This window comes from Trichechus manatus, unplaced genomic scaffold (genome assembly GCF_000243295.1).
Source record: "Trichechus manatus latirostris isolate Lorelei unplaced genomic scaffold, TriManLat1.0 scaffold00004, whole genome shotgun sequence".
Taxonomy (NCBI): domain Eukaryota; kingdom Metazoa; phylum Chordata; class Mammalia; order Sirenia; family Trichechidae; genus Trichechus; species Trichechus manatus.
Genome location: NW_004443940.1, coordinates 34,930,092 through 34,942,120, shown reverse-complemented (window position 1 = coordinate 34,942,120; position 12,029 = coordinate 34,930,092). Strand labels below are relative to the sequence as shown.

Genomic DNA, 12,029 nt, shown 5'->3' with positions numbered 1-12,029 from the left:
GTGGTAGCTGGGTACTGTCTAGTTCTTCTGGGCTCAGCCTAGTAGAGGCTGTGGTTCATGGTCCTTTAGTCTTTAAAGCCAATATTTTCCTTGTATCTTTGGTTTTCTTCATTCTCCTTTGCTACAGATGGGATGGGTCTTTAATTCTTTAAATGTGGTTTCCGTTAATTCTTTGAATATATTTATAATAGCTGTTTTAAAGTCTTTGTTAAATGTTTATTGACTGCTTTTTCCCCCCGAATATAGTTCATGTTTTCTTATTTCTTGGTATATCTTGCAATTTTTTGTTCGATACTGGACATTTTAGATAATATATAGTACCATCTCTGGTTTCTGACTTTTGTTCTTACCAAGGGTTATTATTATTTTTGTTGTTTAGTTTGTTTGTTTAGTGATTTTCCTGGATAGATCTGTGAAGTCTGTCTCCCCTGCAATGTGCAGCCACTGATGATTACTTGTTGTTGTTGTTGTTTTTTCCTTGTTTTTATTTTAAGCTTGGCTTCCTAAGAGATGTCTTGCTGTTGGCATACCTTAGTGTTCAGCCAAAGATTGGTCAGAGGTTGTGCTTAGTCACCCTAAACCAGTAAGACTTCCACTCTCTGCTGGTGGATTTGTGTGCGGGCTGGGAGACACATTCATACTCCAGACAATTTTCAAGTCTGCCCCAACTTTTACTTTCTGCTGTGTTATCTCGTATGTCCTCTGCACATGTACACAAGCTTCACTGGCTGAGGTTGTGGGCAGATTAGGCCAACTCTGGTCTCTGCTGCACAAGCACACAGGCTTCAATGAACCAAGATATTCAGAATGCTTATCAATCCCCTGATAGCTGTCTCATTTCCAGGAACTCCATGTTAAATCCCCAGCTCATCCACTGGTCCATTGCTTGCTCCTAACAGATCCCTAACCTTAGGCTAATGGAGTTTCTGACTCTCCCTGTTCACTCACCACTGATATCACCATTTAAACAGACAACCCTCCAAATCAAATTAGCCCCCTCTGGCAGAGGTAGTGAGACTGCTATTTGCATGGGCTGCCACACCCTTGTTGAACTGTTGTGCCAAGAGAGCCAGAGGGTGGGGATAGGAGCGGTTTCAGGCAAGAGTACCACAGACTCACATGATTCTTACCTTAAGTTCAGCAGTCTTCATGAATAAATGTGTCTCAGTTTCTTATATGCCTTTGGTTGAACTCCAGAGCACTAAAATAATTGTTTTTTACTATTTTGTCCAGCTTTATAGTTGCTTTGGGCAGAGAATTTGTTGACCTCCTTATTCTGTCATGCTAGGAGTCAGAAGTCTCTTCCATTCATTTTTTTTCCATTTGTGCTTCAGTTTGGGTACTTTCTATTAATCTGTCCTCAGGTTCACTAATCTTGGCTTCTGCTATGTCCAGACCACTGTTAAACCTATCCAGTGAGTTGTACTTTTCATTTGTATAATGCCCATTTGATTATTTTTATTGAGTTGTGGTGGTTTTGTACTGTGTCAGTTTAGCTAAGCTGAAATTATATTTCACAGACTTCCCCACCCTGTATGTTTCCTGGGTAGTGTCAGCCACAAGGGACATTGTGTGAAATTTAGAAAGCCGAAATTAAGCAGCAGCTATTGCACTGTGAATGTCAGTATAGTTTCCTAGGCACCACTGCAAATTGTACACATTGTCACTGATCTGCTGATTTCTCTTGCTGTGTGATAACAGCCAGGCCCATGGCTAAATGAATAATTTGTTTTATAAGAATCAGCACAAAGCTGGTTCCTACGAGGCAGAGGTTAAAGATATTCCAAATGTCCAACTTCTCCAGACTGCTCGACCACTCCATTATCTCTAACACCAACTGCTCCTCTCCCCTCAGTACTCTTCCTCCTGTCTTTGGGTTTGGTAATTCACTGCAACATCTCACACAACTCACGAACCATACTTACAATTATGGCATTTATTAGGAAAGTAACAGGTTACAATTCAAGATTAGGATCAACTCGGAAGTAATAGGAACAACTCAGGATACAATTCTTCAATCAGGACAGCCTTTCCTTGGCCTGCTGCTGCTGGCTCCTGGTTGAGCCTTGCTGCCACCTCACTCTGTGGGATGGAAAGCTCACCACAGTCATCCCTCGCTGCTCTCCTGGTTCTCGTTGCTCATGCGGCTGCTGCTCTTGCCACACCATCTCTCATGGTCTTCAGTGTTGTAGCCCCTTTTTCCCTCTCTCTCTCCATGTCTCTCTCAAAACTCTATCTTGAAAGCCAGTTATATAGCAAGCTCCAGCAAGACTACAAACTAACCAATCCACAACAAGGGTTCTATTCACCTTGTTTGCATAGTCCCACCACCACAAGTGTTCCTTGCACCTTATTTGCATTGGCAAAAAACTGTCCAATCCCCTTGGTGAGCCACAAGCACTTTATTTGCATAGTCCCACCCAATCATTTTATGAGAGTTACAAGACCGTGCATGGCTAGAAGGGCAATAGTAAGTAATTCACTGCACCACAATGGTTCATTCAACTCCAACCAAATCTCCCTCAGCTTCTCTGAGTCTGGTTCAAGCACTGGTGCAGCTCTGTGTGGTAGATTGTGTCAACTTCTGCAGGTCATCTGTGGTTGTTGGGGTTAGAGGCAATGAGAGACAGATGTGGATTTCAGTTTGTCTTTTTGAGTCGCAGTTTGTTCTCAATTTCTCTCCCTTTATGTCCAAACTTTCTTCCCATCTTCTGGTCCTTCTGACCTACAGCAACTTGAGGCTGCGTTATATGCAGAGGCAATATCCTTCCATAGACTTCATCACAGCTCCTCCAATTGTGGATGGTCTAATTCTTATAATAAAACTCTTATTTCATATCACACATAGTGGTTCCTCTTCCCTTATCAAACCCTCACTGATATAAAATCCCAATTCTCTGTTAAAACATTCATCTTTTCCCTTATTTTGTTCATTTCTTGTTCTATTTAAGAAGTATATATTAATCATAGTGATTTTGAAGTTCTTATCTGCTAACTCCAACATCTAGATCATTTCTGGGTTCTGTTTATATTGAATTTGTGATCAGTTGATTTTTTTTCTGCTTCTTCTCATGTCTAGTAATTTTTATTACATGCTGGACATTGTGGATGGTATGTTGTAGAGGCTCTGGATTAATTTATCACCCTGTAAAGAGAGTTGAATTTTGTTTTGGTAGGCTGTTAAATTCCTGGACAATCATCCCAATTTTGTCAAAACTTGGTTTTAGGTTTTGTTAGGGTAAGTTAGTTTCACCATTTTCCTTATTCATAGGGTATAGCTCCTACTCTTAAGACATGGTCTTTAATCCAAAAGTGTGGCCATTCTAGGATCACAACTGAAAGCTCAGGAGTTCACCAGCATTCTCTATTCAGCTGGACCTGAACCTGAGCCTCAGTAGTTCCTCGGAGATGTTTGCCTTCTGAGATTTTTGATCAGCTCTCAGCTTCCACAGCCACAATTCTCTGGAAGGCCTGCTGGAGTCTCTCCCTGCTCACATACAATCTAGGAATTGGCCAAGGACCCAAGGGGTTTTTTCATGCAGATTTTTGGGGCTGCTCCCTCCTTTCTAGACACCTGCCATTCAAATTTCAGACACCTTAGAAGCCCGGAACACTATTCTATCTCCTCCACTCAGCACGGCCCCTATTGCTGGGTGGTTTTGTTGCCCAGTGTTTTGGAAAATACCCTCAGGAGTAAAGATGAAATGAACATGTCCCTCACTTAATGTGATTCCTGTTCCTCAAGGGTAGTTGCTTTGTGTTAACTGTAGTCTAATGCCTGCATGTTGCTTTACTTATTTTGTCTAAGTATTATATTTGTTTTCAGTGGTAGGATAAGTCTAAGCCAGATACTCCATCATGGCTGGAATCTTACTTCCCTGTATTTGAGGGGGCAGGAAAAGAGGGAATGGTGCTTGTATAGTTAAAAATACACAAGTATTCAAACTAGTTCATGTTCCTGCTTGGTTTCCAAATGTAGCATTAGCATGTACAACAAGTCCATTTCTCTGTAATAGCAATAGAAGCTACAGTCCTTACTGAATACCTCAAAACGGCCAATGCACTCTTCTAAGTACTTTACAAAACCAAAAACCACACCTGTTGCCATCAAGTGGATTCTGATTCATAGCAACCCTTAGGACAGAGTAGAGCTGCCCCATAGGGTTTCTAAGGCTGTAAATCTTTATGGAAGCAGACTGTCACATCTTTTTCCTGCTGAGTGGTTGGTGGGTTCGAACCACTGAACTTTCGGTTAGCAGCTGAGTGCTTAACCTCTGCATTACCAGGGCTCCTTCAAGTACTTTACCTGTACTAACTTATTTCACTCTCACACCTAATCTGTGACATGGGTACCCTTATTATTCCCATTTTATAGTTGAGGAAACCGAGTCATGATGAGGCTAAGTTACTTGTCCATGGTCACATGGCTAATATGTGGAAAAGCTAAGATTTGAAGCCAGGAGATCTGATTGCAAAGCCGGCTCTATTAACCACTACAAGTACTACCATTTAAAAAGGATCTCAATCTTTCTACAGTTTGTTATAAATATAAGTTATGAGAAAATCACTGTATCATCAGAGCCTTACAGCCACAGATTTTCCTCCCAGAGCACATTTGGGATGAGCAAAATCTGTTGGATTTCTTGATTTCTGTTGATGATGTTCCCTCTTTTCTAGTCCTTCTGCCTCTACCTCAGTCCCAGCCACCTCTGTCTGTCACCCAAGCTATTCTCTGGCCTCATGATGGGCTTCTCTGCATCCAGTCCTGTTCTCTGAGCAGCAGGGTCAGAGACGAAAGACAGACAGCTAGGCTGGGGGATGCTGGTGAGGCCTCAGGCCAATAAAACGCAGTCCAATCATTGGGTCACAGGGTGGGACAACCTGGATGTGGTGGAGAGAGCAGCGGGACAAATAGCAAGAGCCCCTCAGTTGAGGTTGAATCTTAGGAAGCAAGATCCCACCCCGAAGACTGGGGACTGGCAAGAACAGGTAGGCATCAGGCAAAGCAGAGGCTCTGAGGAGCCAGTGTGGCCAGGGCAAGGAGATGGACGGGGAGGCAGAGGGCGTGGGGAACACCAGTCATCTCTCTGTGGCATTGCCTTCAGAGTGAATGCAAACCCCAGCTCTGCCTCTTACCAGCTGTCTGTGGGTACTTGGGCATACCTCTTAAGGTTCAATTTCTCCATCTTTGGGTCCATCTGGGATTGATTTTGGTTTCATGGAACAGAAAACCTAAATAATGGTGATTTAAGTAAGACAGGGATTTATTTTTCTCAGGAAACGATAAATTCAGAAGTATGTAGTTGTTAGATTTAGGTCGGCAGCTCAAGTCATCAGAGCCCAGGACCCTGTGTTCTTCTCTCATAATTGCAAGACAGTAGTTCCAGCCATCATAACTCCATTCCATAAAGGAGTAAAGAGAAAGGGCAAGAAGGCATATGCCAGCTGAGTTTGTCCTACTCCCTTTAAGATTCCTTCCTGGAAGCTGGCCCAGACTATGTCACATGGCCATATCTATCCACAAAGGAAGCTGGGAAATGTAGGTTTTTTAGTAGAGCACACTGTTGCCCCCAACAAATTAGGATTCTGTTAGAGAGAAAGAAGAGAAGAACAAACATTAGGTCTATGCAACCAGAATTCTGTGCCACAAAAGTAAATGGTGTTATTTCCTCCACCATTAGGGTAAACATAGGGACCCTGGTGGCACAGTGGTTAAAGTGCTTGGCTGCTAACTGAAAGGTTGGTGGTTTGAAACCACCAGCGACTCCTCAGGAGAAAGATGTGGCAGTCTGCTTCCGTAAAGAGTTACAGCCTTGGAAAGCCTGTGGGGCAGTTCTAGTCTGTCCTATAGGGTTGCTATGAATCGGAATCAACTTGATGGCAGTGGGTTTGGTTTTGGTTTTGGTAGGGTAAACATAAGTATGAAATCAGGTAATTTATAAATCACCTACAGGTACCTGGCTTGGTAAATGGCAGCTAGTATTCTCAAGTTTGAGACACTCTTCCAATGACCCCTCTAAGAAATGTTTTCATGAGAGGCTGACTCCTCAGTAGAACCTTCACCAAGACCACCCACAGAGACAAGGTTCAACGAATACTTACGGTGATGACATGTCTAAGCCCTACCCAAGGAGAGACCCATCAGTAGAGGCTTTGGAGAAAGTTGATTCTATCTCTACTCAGTCAGTGGATGGAATAAGCATTTGGGCTTTGTGTCTAGATACTATACCAGTTGCTGTAGAGTCAATTCCAACTCATGGTGACCCCGTAAGGAGAACGCTATTAGCGTAGTATTGCTTGCCTGACCCAATTTACCCCTTACTTTCTCCCTCTTTACAGAGCTCTGGTTTTACGCCTGGTTCCAGGTATCTTGCTCCTCCTTAGCCACATATGGATGTTGTTCTGACTGATCTGAGCCCTTCATTTGTATTAATCATGGTAGGTTATGTACTGTAACAATGAGACCCCCAAACCCAATGGTGTAAGGGACAAAGACATTTGTTTCTCAGTCTTGAGGTGAGTTTTCTAGGTTGGAGGTGGCTCTGCTCCACACAGACATTCAGGGCACCTTGTGGCTCTGCCACCTCCTAGAGCTGTGTCACTGGTCACCGCCATATCTGGGCTCCAGCGGTGGGAAGGGGGAGGAGAAGCTATGCCCAACGCTTTAGAGGTTCTGCCCAGAAATAGTACACATCATCTCTGCCCACACTCACGGGAGAGAACTTAGTCACATGCCAAGGCCATGGGGCTTTTGGAAATGTGGCCCCTAGCTATATGTGTTCAGGAACAACTCTGTCACCTTTGAAAGGTAGAAAGGATTTTGGTGGATGACTGGTGGTCTCTGCAACTGTCCACCAGTAAGCAGCTGTGCACATCCTTCTTCTGGGTGTGTAGCACACTTCATCCCTCCCTCAGGGAGGTAAGGAAGAATGAGAAGTAGACACTGGCCCATAGCAGTTATTAAATCCTGCTGGGCAGAAAAAGCAAACACAAGTATCATTACTATCAGAACTCTCCCTATCCAAACTCAGGAACTGGATGGATTGAGATTAATTTTCTGGGATATCCATCTTTCGTGAACTCTCACTGCTTACCATTCAAAACTCAGGAGTCTATTAGGTTTGGATAATGTGGCTGTGGCCCTGTGAGCAAGGGCGAGGAGAAGGAGTCAGATCCTACAGGATCTAGAGGCAGGGTAGTGTTGAATTAAGATCACAGGTTCTGGAGCCAGGCTGCTTGGATTCAAATCCTGACACTGTGATTTATCAACTATGGGAAAAGCATTAACCTCGCTGTGCTTCGATTTCTTCCTCTCCTCAAGTCCCTGCCTTATTGGGAACTGTGAGGAATGAATGAGATTAGTCGTGTTGAAGTGGCTGGTACATAGTGAGTGCTCTGCGGATGTCAGCTACTCTTACGGGCCTTGTTCAGGATTTCAATCTTTGTTCTACGGGTAACGAGGAATGTATTAATCAGGACGCTCTTGGTGGTGAGGAACAGCAAGCCATTCAACTCACATTGGCTTAAGCAACAAAAGCGGGATTTATTGGCTCACATAACTGAAAGATACCGATTTAGATGCGTCATCAGGTGCAGCTTGATCCAGGCACGTAGTACTGTTAATTGGACTTTGTCACTTTCGCTCCATCTTTTGCTCTGCTTTCTCCTGAGGTGACAACATTCTCAGGCTCGCTGTCCCCACGTGGTGGCAAGGTGGCCACTTAGCTACCATAGCAGAAGAGAGTGACTCCCTCCTGTTTGGCCCAGGGGGAGTCTCACGGGGGCTCTCATCGGCCTGGCTTCCAGCCCGTGCCCATCCCTGACCGGAACACTGTAGCGGCGGAGGCGTGGCGTGGAGTGGGAAAACAGGAATTGATGTTACATTCCCAAACCTCTGAAATCACTGGACTAAGGCTGGCAGGGGTGTGTGTATGTGTGTGAGGGGGTGAGGATCCTACAAAGGAAATCAGGGTGCTGTTACCAAATCAGGGGGTAGGCAAACACAAGTAGTGTGGGGTCAGAGAGCCAGCGGAGGCTTTAAACAAGGGAAGGGCAGGACCTGCTTTTCCTCTTGAGCTGAGGATTCTGGCTGCTGAACAGATGAGAGAGAAGGAGGACTAGAGTGAAGTGGGATGTCAGGAGCCCGGGAGAGAGGGACAATGGCACGGATGGGCTGCTGGCAGTGAGGCAGAGATGGACGTGAAGGAGGCACGGTGCCAGGGCTCGGTGAGAGACTGGGCAGGTGTGGGGACGACAGGTGCAGCACAAGAGCCAGGGTTTTGGCTTGAGCAGCTGAGATGGGGGTTGGGAAGACAGATAGTTCAGCTTTGGATGTGCTGAGTTTGAGGAGCCCGGGACATCCACAGGGACGAGGGGAGGCCTCCGAGAGGCAGTTATTTGGGGCATGGAATTCCACTCCTGGGCATTCTAGTCTGGTTCCTATGAAATATTAAAAGGACAAATAAATTAAACTACGCACACGGGTCATCATGAATCAGAGCCGACTCAACGGGAACTAACAACAACAATGTGCCTGTCTTGCCCACTGGAAGCACCCTGCCGCAGCCCAGCAAGGCTGCTGGCCCCAGGAGACCTGGCATTGGAACCACCTGCAGAGCTGTTTTCAGGGAGAGGGTCCCCAGGACATCGTGTGTCCAGTCCCATCTTCCCGTAAGAGTCAGAAGGCCTTTTGGAGTCCCTGGGCGGGCAGGTGGTGAGGACCAGTAGCACAGGGGCATCCAGTGAACGGTGATCACACTGACGGGGTCCTCGCCCTCGGGAGCTCGCGGTGCAGCTGTGGTGAGAAATCGGAGGGCAGACATGACACGGACAAACAAGGCAGACGGCCAAAGAGCAAGATGGCATCATGTGGCTCAGGCAGCAAGGCTGCAGGAGCTTAGAGATGAGGATCAGTGATGAGGGATGATCTGGGCTGGCTTCCTGGAGGCGGAACAGGAGTGGCGTCTTCAACGCTGCAGGCAAAGGAAAGACCATGGGCTCCAGGGTACAGTGTAAGCCTGGGCTTGGAGTGTACCTCCCCCACCCCACAGGCCCTAAAGCAGCCTGGGTCTCTGAAAACTGGGCAATCATTGAAAGTTTTCACTGGGAGCTGGGAAGATAGCACCAGGGGAAACTGAAGCAGGGGCAGGGGGAGGCTCCAGCCTCAGAAGAGCCCCCGAGATGGCTTCCTTTGCCAGTCATCCAAGGTCTTCAGGTGAGGGCCCCCCAGCCTTCCCTTATCACCTCCTCCTTGTTCCCCACCTCTGTGACAGTCCTCATATCTTGTTCTATAGAGATTTCTCTGTACATGCCCCACCGCAGCCTGTCCCCCTCCAAGGCAGGGGGCCCCTGAAAGCACCATCAGCACCCAGCACAGGTGGATGGGGATGTTGAGGAGGGAGTGAACGCTGGCCAGGGAAGATGGCCCTCTGTGAGGGAAGCTGGGGGAAACCTGGGGAGTGACTGGCTTGGGGAGGGGGAGGGAATGTATGGGGCTGGGGCTTGTCTCCCAGGCTGGGCAGGTACTGCCAGCTGGCTTCCCTCTCCAGGTCCCGGGGAAAGGGGGTGTAGTGTGGCCTTCGTTCCAGCCTCGGTGGATGTGGCTGGCCCCAGGGCTGGCAGGCCCCAAGCTGGTGAGCGAGTGAGGGCGTCAGCTTCCCATCCATTAGGCCCGTGGCCCAGGCGGCTAATGCCGAGCGGACATTCTGCTCTCAGTGCTATCCACTTAGGCATCGTTAATATTTCACGCTGCACAGCCAGGGGATCGATGTCTCATTTATAGCTCAGGGTTTATGGGTACTTGCTGGAGCTTTCACCGGGACCTGGGAAGATGCTCAGGAGCACCTGGGGAAATCGAGGCAGGGGCAGGGCTGGGTGCCAGCCCCAGGAGGGCCCCGGGATGCTTCCTTTGCTTGCTTTTTTCTCTAGCCCCCCAGCACTTCTGTCATCCTGTCCATCCAGGCGCACCCCACTCATAAGGGGCCATCAGAGCCCCTGCCACACGCCAGCGCTGGTATCATTTAATCCCTACAAGCCCCCGGAGGTCGGATTATTGTACCTATTTTATGGATGAGGAAGCTGAGGTTTAGAGAAGTTAAGCACTACTACTCAGTGGTGGTGCTGGGCTCTTAACGAGGCCACTGATTTAGGGTTTGTGGTAAGTAGCTGCAGCCCTGGGAGCACAGTGGTTAAGAGCACTAACCAAACGGTCGGCAGTTCGAATCCACCAGCCACTCGTTGGAAACCCTATGGGGCGGTTTACCCTGTCCTACAGGGTTGCTGAGTCGGAATCAACTCCACGGCAGCTGGCTGGTAAGTAGCTAGGACACAGCTGGACTTTGCTCAGCACTTAAGCGTGTAAGTAAGATTGCAGGGGGCTGTTTAAGCCCCCAGGGTAGATTTGTAAACACCTCTTGGGCGCCAAGAGAGCAGTTTTCTCTGGTGACTGTTAGCCTCTCTGTTTAGATCTCTTACCTTTGTCAGTGGGGACTCAGCGGGGCCACCAAGGAAATGGAGCTAAAAGTTGTGTAATTACATTTCTTTAAAAACGTCTCCAGTGACTCAGACCTTTAAGCAGCTGTCTGAAATCGGATGGACTCTGCAGGACGAAAGGCGGTCCTCGCCCCGGTCCTTGGGTTACCATGGAAACGGTGCAGTGCCCCGGGGACCCTCTGCCGTTTTGTATCTGTGCCCCCTTCACCAACTCACCCTCTGGATTTCTGTTTCCTCGTCTGTAAAATGGGGGAAGAGGAATGCCCACGGGGAAATCCCTTCTGAGGACTACGAGTAAAGGGAAAGGCTTGGCCCGTACATGCGAGCTCCGGGAAGGCCCCCAGCAGCCCGACCGGGCACGGAGCGCTGTGTCTGCGGGGCACGTCTGCGCAATGAATACTTGTTAAATGACCGAGTAGGTAGCAGAGTCTCCATAAACTGAAGGTGCTATCGTCCAGGCCCTAAGTCCAGACAGCTCACACTCACAACCGGGAAGCGAAGCAGGGCTTAATATCTCCTTCTATTAAGACGCGGGGAGGACGCAAAGACTTGGCATTCGCAGCACCCCGCGCTCCCCGCCTCTTTGTTCCGGGCTGGCGGGGGAGTTCGGGGGCGCTGGGCCCGCTGGAGGGCAGCAGAGAGTCACGGTTCCGGCTCTCAGGTTCGGGAGCCTCGGGCCTGGAAGAGCTGAGGCTCCGCCCTGCCCCCCACCCCCCGCCCAGTTCCCCGCTTCTTCGTTTCTGCGGCTTCGCTTCGCCAGCCCCTGGGCGGGAAGAAAGCAATCCGCAAACTAATTAGCACACTCTGCACTGCCCGCGCTTAGCACGTGGCGTCTGCTTAGCTGTTCCCCCAGCCGGAAGGCGGGCATCAGCCCTCTTTACGGAGCGGGGCTGCGAGTCCAGGAGAGGAAGCGACTTGACCAAGGTCAAGCAGCAAAGTTAGGGTTTGAACTCTGTAGACTCTAAGGCCAGCGCCCACACTCTCTCCTGAAGTCTCCGATTGCACGCGCATTTCCAGAACTAAACTTTGGGTACCAACTTCTCCGCTTTCAAAGGGGCCAGACCAGGGCAAAGTTTAATCTCGGGCCGAGGGCGTATGGTTGTGGGAAATAGTACCGAGCGAGGGGCTCCCCGGGTCCTCCGAGTGCCCGCTCTGCGCGGGCCGCCGGGGCTGGGCCGAGCGCAGCGGTGGCCCCCCTCTTGGAGGAGGTCGCACCAAGGGCAGTGGAGTCCCGACTCCCCGCACAGAACGCGGCCGCGGCTCCCTGCCTCTCGGACACCGGGCCCCCTCCCCAGCCACTCGGTGCCCACCCTGCGTGTACAAATCGGTGAACCGCCAACCGCGCAGCCTCCTCGGGGAGGACCGGCTAGCCGTGGCGACGCGCCAAGCTCTGTCCCGGGGCTGGACCGCGAGGGGCGGGGCCGCCTCCCTCCGCCCCCTTCCCGGTTCGCGCCGGGGCGGGGGCCGCAGCGGGCGCCTCCCTGTGTGGTCGCCGCGCCTAGGCCAATGAGCGCGCGGCGATGGAGGCTGGGGCGGCC

General features: G+C 49.3%; 1 protein-coding gene across 2 annotated transcripts in view; it reads left to right on the top strand.

Annotated features, from left to right (window-relative positions):
* Positions 1-12,029, top strand: part of KCNIP3 (potassium voltage-gated channel interacting protein 3) — a 94,049-nt gene that overhangs the window by 44,244 nt on the left and 37,776 nt on the right. The window lies entirely within an intron of this gene.